This window comes from Chiloscyllium punctatum, chromosome 1 (genome assembly GCF_047496795.1).
Source record: "Chiloscyllium punctatum isolate Juve2018m chromosome 1, sChiPun1.3, whole genome shotgun sequence".
Taxonomy (NCBI): domain Eukaryota; kingdom Metazoa; phylum Chordata; class Chondrichthyes; order Orectolobiformes; family Hemiscylliidae; genus Chiloscyllium; species Chiloscyllium punctatum.
Genome location: NC_092739.1, coordinates 97,554,597 through 97,565,738, shown reverse-complemented (window position 1 = coordinate 97,565,738; position 11,142 = coordinate 97,554,597).

The window sequence follows — 11,142 nt, the reverse complement described above, 5'->3', positions numbered from 1 at the left end:
TCCCGAAATGAGGGCAGGGGATGGAGCAGTAGGCATCCTTCACAGTGGTGTAGCAGTGGTCTAAAATGTTCGGGCCCCTGGTGGGGCAGGTAATGTTCTGGTGGTACTTGGGCAACACCTTCCTTAGATTGAAGTCGCCAGTTACAATAAACAGGGCTTCGGGGTGTTCTGTCTCCAGGGTGTTCGTGGTGGAGTACAGCACATCCAGAGCTTCCTCAACCCTTGCTTGTAGCGGTATGTACACAGCAGTTAGTATAGCAGCGGTAAACTCTTGTGGTAGGTAGAAGGGGCAGCATTTGATTGTGAGAAGTTCAAGGTTTGGGGAGCAATGGCTGCCCAGAGTTGCAATGTCCTTTGTTACACTTTGAACATGAAACACTAACTTTTTCTCTCTCCACAGATGCTGCCAATGTATGGTTCCTCGTGTCCTGTGGAGATGTATATCTGGTGGCTAAAGTGATCCTGGTGATTCTTGACCTGAAACGTAACTTTACAGCACCAGTAGTATTTTCATCACTTATATTGCAGCAACACAAGAGGGCATCAACATCAGCTTGAGAGGGCCAACTATATAAATATCATGGAGAAAATCAGCAGGCCTGGCATCATCTGTGAAAACAAAGTTAACATGTTTTGAGTCCAGTGAAATGTTAGCTCTGCATTCTCTCCTCAGATCTGCCAGACCTGCTGAGTTTCTCCAGCAATTTCTGGTTTTGATTGTTTTCACATTTTCATATCCGCAATCCTTTGTTTCATTCATTATGACTACCTGGTCAGGCAAAAGGCTGAGCATTCTGTGACAAGTAGCTCACTTGACTTGAAAACCTGTCCATCATTCCTAAAGGCACAAGTCAGGAGTGTGATGGAATACTCTCCACTTGCTAGGATGAATGCACCTCCAATATCATCAAGACATTCAACATTATCCATCACAAACCAACGTGCTTACAAACACAGCCTTAAATATTCACTCCCTCCACCCTTGGTTCATAGTAACAGCAGTATGTACCCTCCATAAGATTCACTTGCAGCAAGTCACCAAATCTTTGAGAACACCTTCCAAATCTGCCATGACTACCTACTAGAAGATTTAGGGCAGCAGATACATAGAAGCACCACCACCAGCAAGCTCCCCATCTAGTGACCCACCAACCTGACTTGAAAATATAACAGTGTTCCTTCACTATCACTCGGGCAAGAATCTGGAACTTTCTTCTCAATGTCACTGGAGCAATAACCCAGAGGTCCAGGGTAGTTTGCTGGAGAGCTGGGTTCAAGTCACACAATGGCAGCTGGTAAAATTGAAATACAGTGCATAAGACCAGGAATTGAAATCTAGTCTCAGTAACAGTAACCATGGAGCTATTATCAATTGCTATCAAATACCTATCTAATTCCTTTCAGGAAGGAAATATGCTGGCTTGGTCTGCACTGATCTTGATCTGAGACATGTGACACCAGAGTCACAGCAGTGAGGTTGATGCTCAACTGTCCTGTGAAATGCAAACTGCTCAATTCCGAGGCTATTAGGGGTGAGCAACAAATGCTGGTTTGCTGGCAGTGCACATAGCAATGGAAAAAGAAACGTAAGAATGTGAAACAGGTCATTTGGACCCCTCATGTGTGCTCCCCCATTAAAATAACATTATGGCTGATCTGACAATGTCTTAACTCCACATTCCTGTTTGCTCTTCAAATTCTGCACTCCCTTGTTAATCAAACATTTGTCACATGGACTTGAGTATTTCCAGAAAACAGTCCAGCACCATCTTCAAGGGTAATTAAGAGTTGAACAATAATTGATACCCTAGTCGATGGAGGGTGCCCACATTCAGTAAATGATAAAATGAAAAGGAAGTTAAAAGATATCTTTATTCACACACCAACAGTTAGGAAGCTGGTTTCAAAATCCATCCAAGTTTTGAGAAGTATTAATTGGACTGTTCTATTGTCAATATTAGCTTCAAATGTTTAACTGAGTCTGTGGTTTATAGTTTTTCCAGTGCATATTGTTCATAAGTACAACTAAATCAATAAAATGTTAATAAGTAAATGTGATGATATGAGAAGTTTTAAGAAACAAACGTGACAATGTCTGGTGACTTCTTTTGTGAGTCACACCCTCAGTAAAACTAAATTTTAAAAAGAACACATTGAGCAAGAGTGAATATCAATTACTAATTTCACTGAGTAGTACAAAGAGTCCAGAGTTGATGATTCATCTTTGACTGAAGCATTATCAGTTGAGTCACAAGTCCTCCTGAAGTCTTGTATGATGTGTTAACATATCTGTTGTTGGGAATACTAAATATTTATGAATGGTGAAGAAAAATCTGGAAAATATTACCAATTGGCCATTTTTTTGAATAAATTGCTGCAACACCTGTCTTTGGAAGAGATTATGGGATCTCTATGTTGCTGTTTGGCAGTGAAGGATGGGAAAGGGAGGGAGGAGCAAGCAAGTGTACAAAATTTCCTGTTCCTTTTGTTGACAGTTGGGAACCTGATAAAGTCAAGATCTCAGAATTTTGACTACCTTGAAAACTTGAAAAAATTGAACTGCGAATGTTAACTGAAGATTTTGAGTCAGTTGGCTTTCCAACTGAACTGAAGTCTTGCTTAAAAGATCTTCCATAGGTATACTGCTGTCAAAAAGAAGCTCCATGGACTGAGAATTCATCAACCTCTATCCTTTACAGATCATTGGCCAGGGAGAATGTTTTTCACTTTAAAAAAAAAGAGATATAGTTACAATTCTGTACTATAGCTTAAATATTGACCTTATAGCGAAGGTATTCATTTGAGTTTAGAAGAATGAGGGATGAGCCCTCACAGAAACAGGACTAGATGGAGTAAGCATAAGAAGGATGTCTTGACTATCAGAATGTCCAGAACCAGAGGTCAAAGTGTAAAAATAAACCATTTAAGTTTGAGATGAAGAGAAATTTCTTCACCAGAGTGTGGTGTGGTGAACGTGTAGAATTCTCTGCCACAGAAAGCTTTTGAGACCAAAACATTGAATGTTTTGAAGGGCAATTAGGATCAAAGGGTACATGGAGAATGTGTGAACAGGGTGCAAGTTGGATGGTCAGCCACGATCATTCTGATTAGGGTAGCAGTGTCAAAGGGCTGAATGGCCTACACCTGCTCCTATTTTCTATGTGTTCTACATAATCAGTTTTTCCACTTGCTAAAAGAACTTTTTTTTTGTTATAGGAAACAGATTTTGAGCTTTTGAAGAAATTTGGTGGAAGTCTTTTTTATTCATGGTGACTATGAAACCACTGTTAGTTGCACAGTCCTTGTGGAGACAATGGCCTCCTTTGCCTTGAGATAGCACCCAATGTGTTGTGTAGCACCACCAGTGTGCTGAATGAGTTAGATTTTGAGCAGATCTAGCAATGCAGCAGAACTGCATTCAACCACAATCAATAATCACATGGCACAGCATATCCTGGACAATACAATTATCACCAAACCAGGGAATTAAAGAAAAGCAATATGCTGTGGATGCTGGAAATCTGAAATAAAACAGAAAATGTTGGAGAAAATAAGTCATATCAGACTGAAATGTTAACTTTCTTTCTCCACGGATACTGACAGATGCTGAGTTTCTCTATAATTTTCTCTTTCTAAGCACGAGATCAATCCTGACTCAAAGTGCATGATGTCAAGATTAGAGTGGTGCTGGAAAAACACAGCAGGTCAGGGAGCATCCGAGGAGCAGGAAAATCGGCATTTCGGGCAAAAGCCCTTCACCAGCACTACTCTAATCTTGACTCTGATCTGCAGCATCTGCAGTCCTCACTTTCGCCTAGTTAAAGTGCATGAAGGCATGGCAGTCGCAGCACTAGGTATTCGTAGAAATAAAGTGTCAACCTGGTAAAGCTACAACACAATATTACTTGCATGCCACACTGCCTGAACAGCACATAATTGATTCCATAACTAACAGATTAGATCCAAGCTCTGCAGTCCTGCCCCATCCAGTCATGAATGGTGGATAATTAAACAGGTCACTGCAAGTGGCAGCTCCACCGATATTCCCATTCCTAATGAAGGGGCAACCCAGCAGATCAAAGCAATTCCACAATTGGTTTTTAAACTAGAATAAGTACAAATGTTCACCCAGGAGAAAGTGAGGACTGCAGATGCTAGAAATCAGAGTCGAAAAGTGTCGCACTGGAAAAACACAGCAAGTCAGGTAACATCTGAGGAGCAGGAGAGTCAGCATTTCAGGCATAAGTCCTTCATCAGGATGAAGAGATAATGCCCAAAACTTCGATTCTCCTGCTCCTCGGGTGCTGCCTGACCTGCTGTGCTTTTTCAGCACATTTTTTGACACAAATGTACACCTGTCGATTTAGGGATGACTCTGAGATCTGGAATTTTAAATCAGAAACCTTTTGGATATACAGAACTGTTAGTATACCTAAATGTAACTTGCTGGGTGGTGCTTTTTCTTCAGCCGACATCCTAAAGTGTGTCCTACTGACATCCTGCTATATATCCAGACTTGAGTTAAAAGAAAACAAATTGCTGGAGAAACTCAAGTGTGGCACCATCTGTGACAAGAAGGCAGAGTTCACAGAATCATGGAAGCAGGTCATTCGACCGATCGAGTCCACACCAACCCTCCAAAGAGCAGTCCACCCAGACTCACCCAGCTATCCTATCACTGTAACCCTGCATTTCTCAGGACTAATCCACCTAACCTAAACATTCCTGTACACTTTCGGCAACTTAACATCTCTAATCCAACTAACCTGTACATCTTTGGACTGTGGGAAGAAACCAGAGCTCCGAGAGGAAACCCACACAGACACAGTGAGAATGTGCAAACTTCACAGTGACCCAAGGCTGGAATCAAACTAGGGTCCCTGGCACTGTCAGACAACAATATTAACCATGCTGCCAAATCTTAATGTGACCCTTCTTTAGAAACTGATGATAGCTAAGAAATTCTGGAAGAGTTTCAGTGGATTAGAAATCTATATGACCTTTCTAAAGAAGAAAGGAGGGAGAAAGAAAGCAAGAAACTACAAGCTAAACTATTATTCAGTTTTGGGGAAATGCTAGAATTGTTTTAAAAAGTAGTGGGATGTTTAAGAAAATCATAATAAAGTCAGCATGAGTAATTATAATTTTATGAAAGTGAAAACCTGTTTTACAAGTTGAAATTTTGTAGGATGGAACATGCAGTGGAAAAAGTGGCAAATGGAATTTAGTTTAGATAAATGTGAGGTGTTGCATTTTGGTAAGGCAAATCAGGGCAGGACTAACACAGTTAATGGTAGGGCCTGGGCAGTGATGCTGATCAAGGAGACCTAAGGGTCCAGGTGCGTACTTCTTGAAAGTGGAGATTCAGGTAGAAGAATGCATTTGCCTTCATTGGTAAGAACATTGAATATCGATGTTGGGTTATCATGTTGCAGCTGTACAGGACATAAGTTAGACCACGTGTAGAATATTGCATACAATTCTGGTCACCCTTCTATAGAAAGGATATTGTTAGACATGAGAATGTGCAGAAAAGATTTACAAGAATGTTGGGACTGGAGAGTTTGAGTTATAGGGAGAGGTTGAATAGGCTGGGGCTTTTTCCCCTGGAATTTCAGGGACTGAGGGGTGACCTTATAGAGATTTATAAAATTTCTTGAATAGAAAGGTCATATAGATTTCTAATCCACTGAAACTCTTCCAGAATTTCTTAGCTATCATCAGTTTCTAAAGAAGGGTCACATTAAGATTTGGCAGCATGGTTAATACTGTTGTCTGACAGTGCCAGGGACCCTAGTTTGATTCCAGCCTTGGGTCACTGTGAAGTTTGCACATTCTCACTGTGTCTGTGTGGGTTTCCTCTCGGAGCTCTGGTTTCTTCCCACAGTCCAAAGATGTACAGGTTAGTTGGATTAGAGATGTTAAGTTGCCGAAAGTGTACAGGAATGTTTAGGTTAGGTGGATTAGTCCTGAGAAATGCAGGGTTACGGTGATAGGATAGCTGGGTGAGTCTGGGTGGACTGCTCTTTGGAGGGTTGGTGTGGACTCGATCGGTCGAATGACCTGCTTCCATGATTCTGTGAACTCTGCCTTCTTGTCACAGATGGTGCCACACTTGAGTTTCTCCAGAAATTTGTTTTCTTATGAGGGGCATGCATAGGGCGAATAGCCAGTCTTTTTCCTTGAATGGGAGACCCCAAAACTAGCAGGCATAGGCTTAAGGTGAGAGGGGAAAGATATAAAATTAACCTGATGGGTAATATTTCACACAGAGGGTGCTGCTTGCATGGAAAGAGCTGCCAGAGGAAGTGTTGGAAGTGGGTACAATTATAACATTTTAAATGTATCTGGCTGGGTATGAGTAAGAGGGGTTTTTGAGAGATATGAGCCAAATGCTAACAGGTGGGATTAAATCACATTGGGATGTCTGGTTGATGTGGTCGAGTTGGACCAAAGAGTTTGTTTCTTTCCTGTGTGACTCTATTACTCTAAGTGCTTTAACCTCATCTTTTGCAATAATCTTTAGCTAGTAGTGCTGCGTGGACAATCCATCTTGATCCACACCAGAGGTGCTGAGTCTCATGGATATCGGATTTCAGCAAACTTGATTCACTGCATGAGATATTAAGAAACAGCTAATGAGCAGAGGCTTGACAATAGTGTTAGAGCCCTGCAGATTTTTCACTATTTTAATTTTATTCTTTTAATAGGTTTGGTTTGGAGATGTGAACTGGAAACTGACAACTAAAAATAACTTTTGGATTTGGATAACAGCTTGTATAAAAAAGAACAACAGACCAAATCAGTTTTTGTTAGTCATGAAGTTAGGTCAGGAAGTTAATTGGAGATATGTTGCCACCAGAGAAGATTTCAGAACTTTTTTTTCATTCATGGGATATGGGTCATCGCTGGCTGGCCAGCATTTATTGTTTAACTGAAGCACCCTTGAGAAGGTTGTGGTGAGCTGCTGCCTTGAATTACTGCAGTTCACAGATTGTGGGTTGATCAACAATACTGTTAGACATAGAATTCCAGGATTTGAATCCAGTGGCAGTGAAGGAACGGTGATATATTTCCAAATCAGCATACGGAGTGATTTGGAGGGGAACTTGCAGATGGTGGTATTCCAACGCTTTTGCAACCATTCCCCTTCCATATTGAATTTCTGCAGTACATCTTACAGATGGCATACACTGCTGCTATAGAGCATCAGTTGTGGATGTAGTGCCAAACAAGTGTACTGCTTTGTCTGGGATGGTATCAAGCTTCCCATCCAGGTAAGTGGGGAGTATTCCATCACATTCTTGAGTTGAATCCAAAATGGAAATGTATGTGTGGACGTGCTGGAAATGGGAGAGGTCCTCAATGAATATTTATCCTCTGTGTTTACCATGGAGAAAGATAAGAAGAACTAGGAACTCAGAAGTTAGTGGTGATATCTTGGGCACAGTCCATATCAAGTAGAGGAGTTGTTGGACATATTAGAATGTATGAAGGTGGACAAATCTTCTGGCCTTCACCAGATATATCCAAGGTCACAGCAAGAGGCTAGAGAAGAAATCGCAGGGTCACTGGCTGATATATTTGCATCATCATTAGCCACAGCTGAAGTCCCAGAAGACTGGAGGGTAGCAAATGTTATGCCCTATTTAAAGAATATCTGCAAAGAAAAACCTGGGAAATATAGACCAGTAAGCTTAGCATGTATGATGGGTAAGTTACATGAGAAGATTCTGAGGAATAAGATATACATAGATTTGGAAAGACAAGGTTTGATTAGGAGTAGTCAGCATGGCTTTTGTGTGTGGGAGAACATGCCTCTCTAATTTGTTAGAGTTCTTTGATGAAGTGACCAGTTGATGAGGGCAGAGCAGTGGATGTCGTTTATATGGAGTGCAGTAAGGCCTTGAAAAGGTTCCAGGTATGGAATCCAGGGTGAGGTAGCAAATTGGATACACAGTTGGCTTGATAGTAGGAAGCAGAGGGTAATCGTGGAAGGATGCTTGTTGGACTGAAAGCCTGTGACGAGTAGAGGGCCGCAGGGGTCAGTACGGCCCATTGCTATTCTCTCAATGATTTGGATGAGAAAGTACAAGGCATGATTGGTAAGTTTGCAGATGACACTAAAATAGGCAATATCATGGACAGTGAGGAAGGTTATCAGAAATTACAGCAGTACTTTGATCAGCTAGGAAATGGCAAATGGAGTTTAATATAACTAGGAGTTTAACATAGACAGCATCCGAGGAGCAGGAGAATCAACATTCCAGGCAAAAGCCCTTCATGAGGAATGAGGCTATGAGTGGAGAGGATGGGGAGATAGCCGAGAGTGTGATAGGTAGATGGAGGTGGGGGCGAAGGTGATAGGTCAGAGAGGAGAGTGGAGTCGATAAGTGGGAAGGAAGATGGATAGATAGGTCAGGTCATGAGGGCGGTGCCAAATTGGTAGGTTAGAACTGGGATGGTGGGGGGGGAGAAAAGAAATGAGGAAACTGGCAAAATCCACAATGATGTCATGTGGTTGGAGGATCCTGAGGCAGAAGAGAGGCATCTTCCTCCAGGTGTCAGGTGGTTAAGGAGTGGTGATGGAGGTGGCCCAGGACCTGCATGTCCTTGGCCATATGGGAGGGGGAGTTGAAGTGTTCAGCTAAGGCAGGGGTGGCATTGGTTGGTGCAGAGATGTTCTCAGAAGCACTCTGCAAGTAGGCATCCTGTCTCCCCAATGTAGAAGAGACCACATGAGGAGTTATGGATACAGTAAATGACGTGTGGAAGTACAGATAAACCTCTGATGGATGTAGAAGGCTCTTTTGGGGCATTGGATGGAGGTGAGGGGGGGGGGGGGGGGGGGAAGGAGGAGGAGGGGAAGGTAAGGGCACAGGTTTTGCAATTCCTGCAGTGGCAGGGGAAGGTGTCAGGAGGAGAGGGTGGGTTGGTGGGGGATGTTACCCTGACAAGGTAGTCATGGAGGGAATGGTTGACCTGACGAGGTAGTCATGCAGAAAGTGGATGGGATGGAGAGAGAAATAGATCTCTGGGTGGTGGGGTTGGTTTGTAGGTGGCAGAAATGGCAGAGGATGATGCGATGTATACAGAGATTGGTGGGGTGGGGGGGGCTGTCCTTGTTGCAGTTGGAGGGTTGGGGTTCGAGGGTGGAGGGTCAGGAAGTGGATGAGATGCGCTAGAGGGCATCAACCACCATGTGGCAGGGAAAATTGCAGAACAAAGAGGAGACCATCTGGTGTTCTGTGATGAAACTGGTCCTCCTGAGAGGAGATGCGGTGGAAGTGGAGGAATTGGGAATAAGGGATAGCACTTTTACAGGAGGCAGGGTGGGAAAAGGTGCAGTCCAGATAGCTGTGGGAACCCTGCCTATCTGTCTGCTCCACCCTCCTCTCCAACCTATTACCGTTACCCCTGCCATCTCCATCTACCTATTGCACTCTCAGCTACCTTCCCCCTCAGCTCCACCCGCCCTCCCATTTATCTCATCACCTCCTCGGTGCTCAGCCTCATTCCTAATGAAGGCCATTTGCCTGAATCATCAATTCTCCTGCTCCTCAGATGTGGCATGACCTGCTGTGCTTTTCAAGTACCACACTCTCATCTCTGATCTCCAGCATTTGCAGTTCTCATTTTCACCATCATCAGTTAGGCCGTAGAGTACAGCAATTCGGAAGTTATGTTGCAGTCTTCAAAGACATTGGTGAGGCCGCACTTTGAATATGGTGTTCAATTTTGGTCACCTTGTCATACAAAGGAGGGTATTAAGCTGGAAAGAGTGCAGAAGAAATTTGCAAGGATGTTGCCAGGTCCCAAGGGACTGAGTTATAGGGAGCAGTTGGAGAGTGTAGGAGATTGAGGGGAGATCTTGTACAAGTGTCTAAGATCATGAGAGGCATGGATATGGTGAATGCACTCAGTCCTTTTTCCAAGGTTGGAGAAAATCGAGAATTAGAGCGAATCGGTTTAAGGTAAGAGGGAAAAGAATAAATAGGAACCTGAGGGGCAACTTTTTATTAAAAAAGACAGGGATAGTAAACATATGGAATGAGCTGCTAGCAAGAGTGGTTTGGGAAGGTACGTTAACAACATTTAAAAAGGTATTTGGACAAATACATGGATAGGAAAGGTTTAAGTAGTTGGGTCAAGTACAGGGAAATGCAGTTAGCATAGATGGATATTTTGATTGACATGGACCAGTTTGGCCAGACAGACCGGTCTCTGTGCTGCATGATTATGTTTGTGTCAAATAGATGGTGGACAGGCTTTGGGGAGTCAGGTGAGTTACTTGCCACAATATTACTAGCCTCTGACCTCTTGAAGCCAGTGTTTATGTGATGAGTCCAGTTGACTTTCTGGTAACCCCAAGGATGTTGATTGCAGGGGACTCAGTGATGATAACATTTGAATAACAAGGAGGAATGGTTCAGTGGTCTTATTGGTAATGGTCATAGCCTGGCATTTTGTGCCATAAATGTTACTTGCCACTTGTCAGCCCAAGCCTGGATTTTGTGCAGATCTTGTTGCCTTTGAATATGGTCTGCTTCAATAACTGAGAACCTGAAAATTATGCTGAACATTGTGGATATTCACTGCACACTTATGGAGGGAAAGTCATTGATGAAACAGCTGAAGATGGTTGGGCCTAGGACACTACTCAGAGGAACCCCTGCAGACATGTCCTGGAGCTGAAATGACTGGCCTCCAACAACCATGATTATCTTCCTACATGTCAGATGACAACAACCAGCAGAAAGCTTCTCCCCAATATCCACTCCAATTTTGCTCAGGCTCCTTGATACCACACTGTCAAATGCAGCATTGATCTCAAGGGCCACCACTCACTGCACCTGGACAACATTCAGGCTTGGCTAATAAATGGCAAGTCATTTCATGCTACACAAGTGCCAGGCACTAATGTCTGGCAAGAGAGAGAATCGAACCATCATGCTTGGCTGTTAATGGCATTACCAACTTTGCATTCCCCAGCATCATATTGGAAGGTTGCCATTGACCAGAAATTGAATTGGACCACCTTTATGCATTGTGGTTACAAGAACAGTTCAGACGCTGGCAATTCCACATTGAGAAACTCACCTCCTGCTTTCCCAAAAACCTATCCACCATTTACAATGCAGT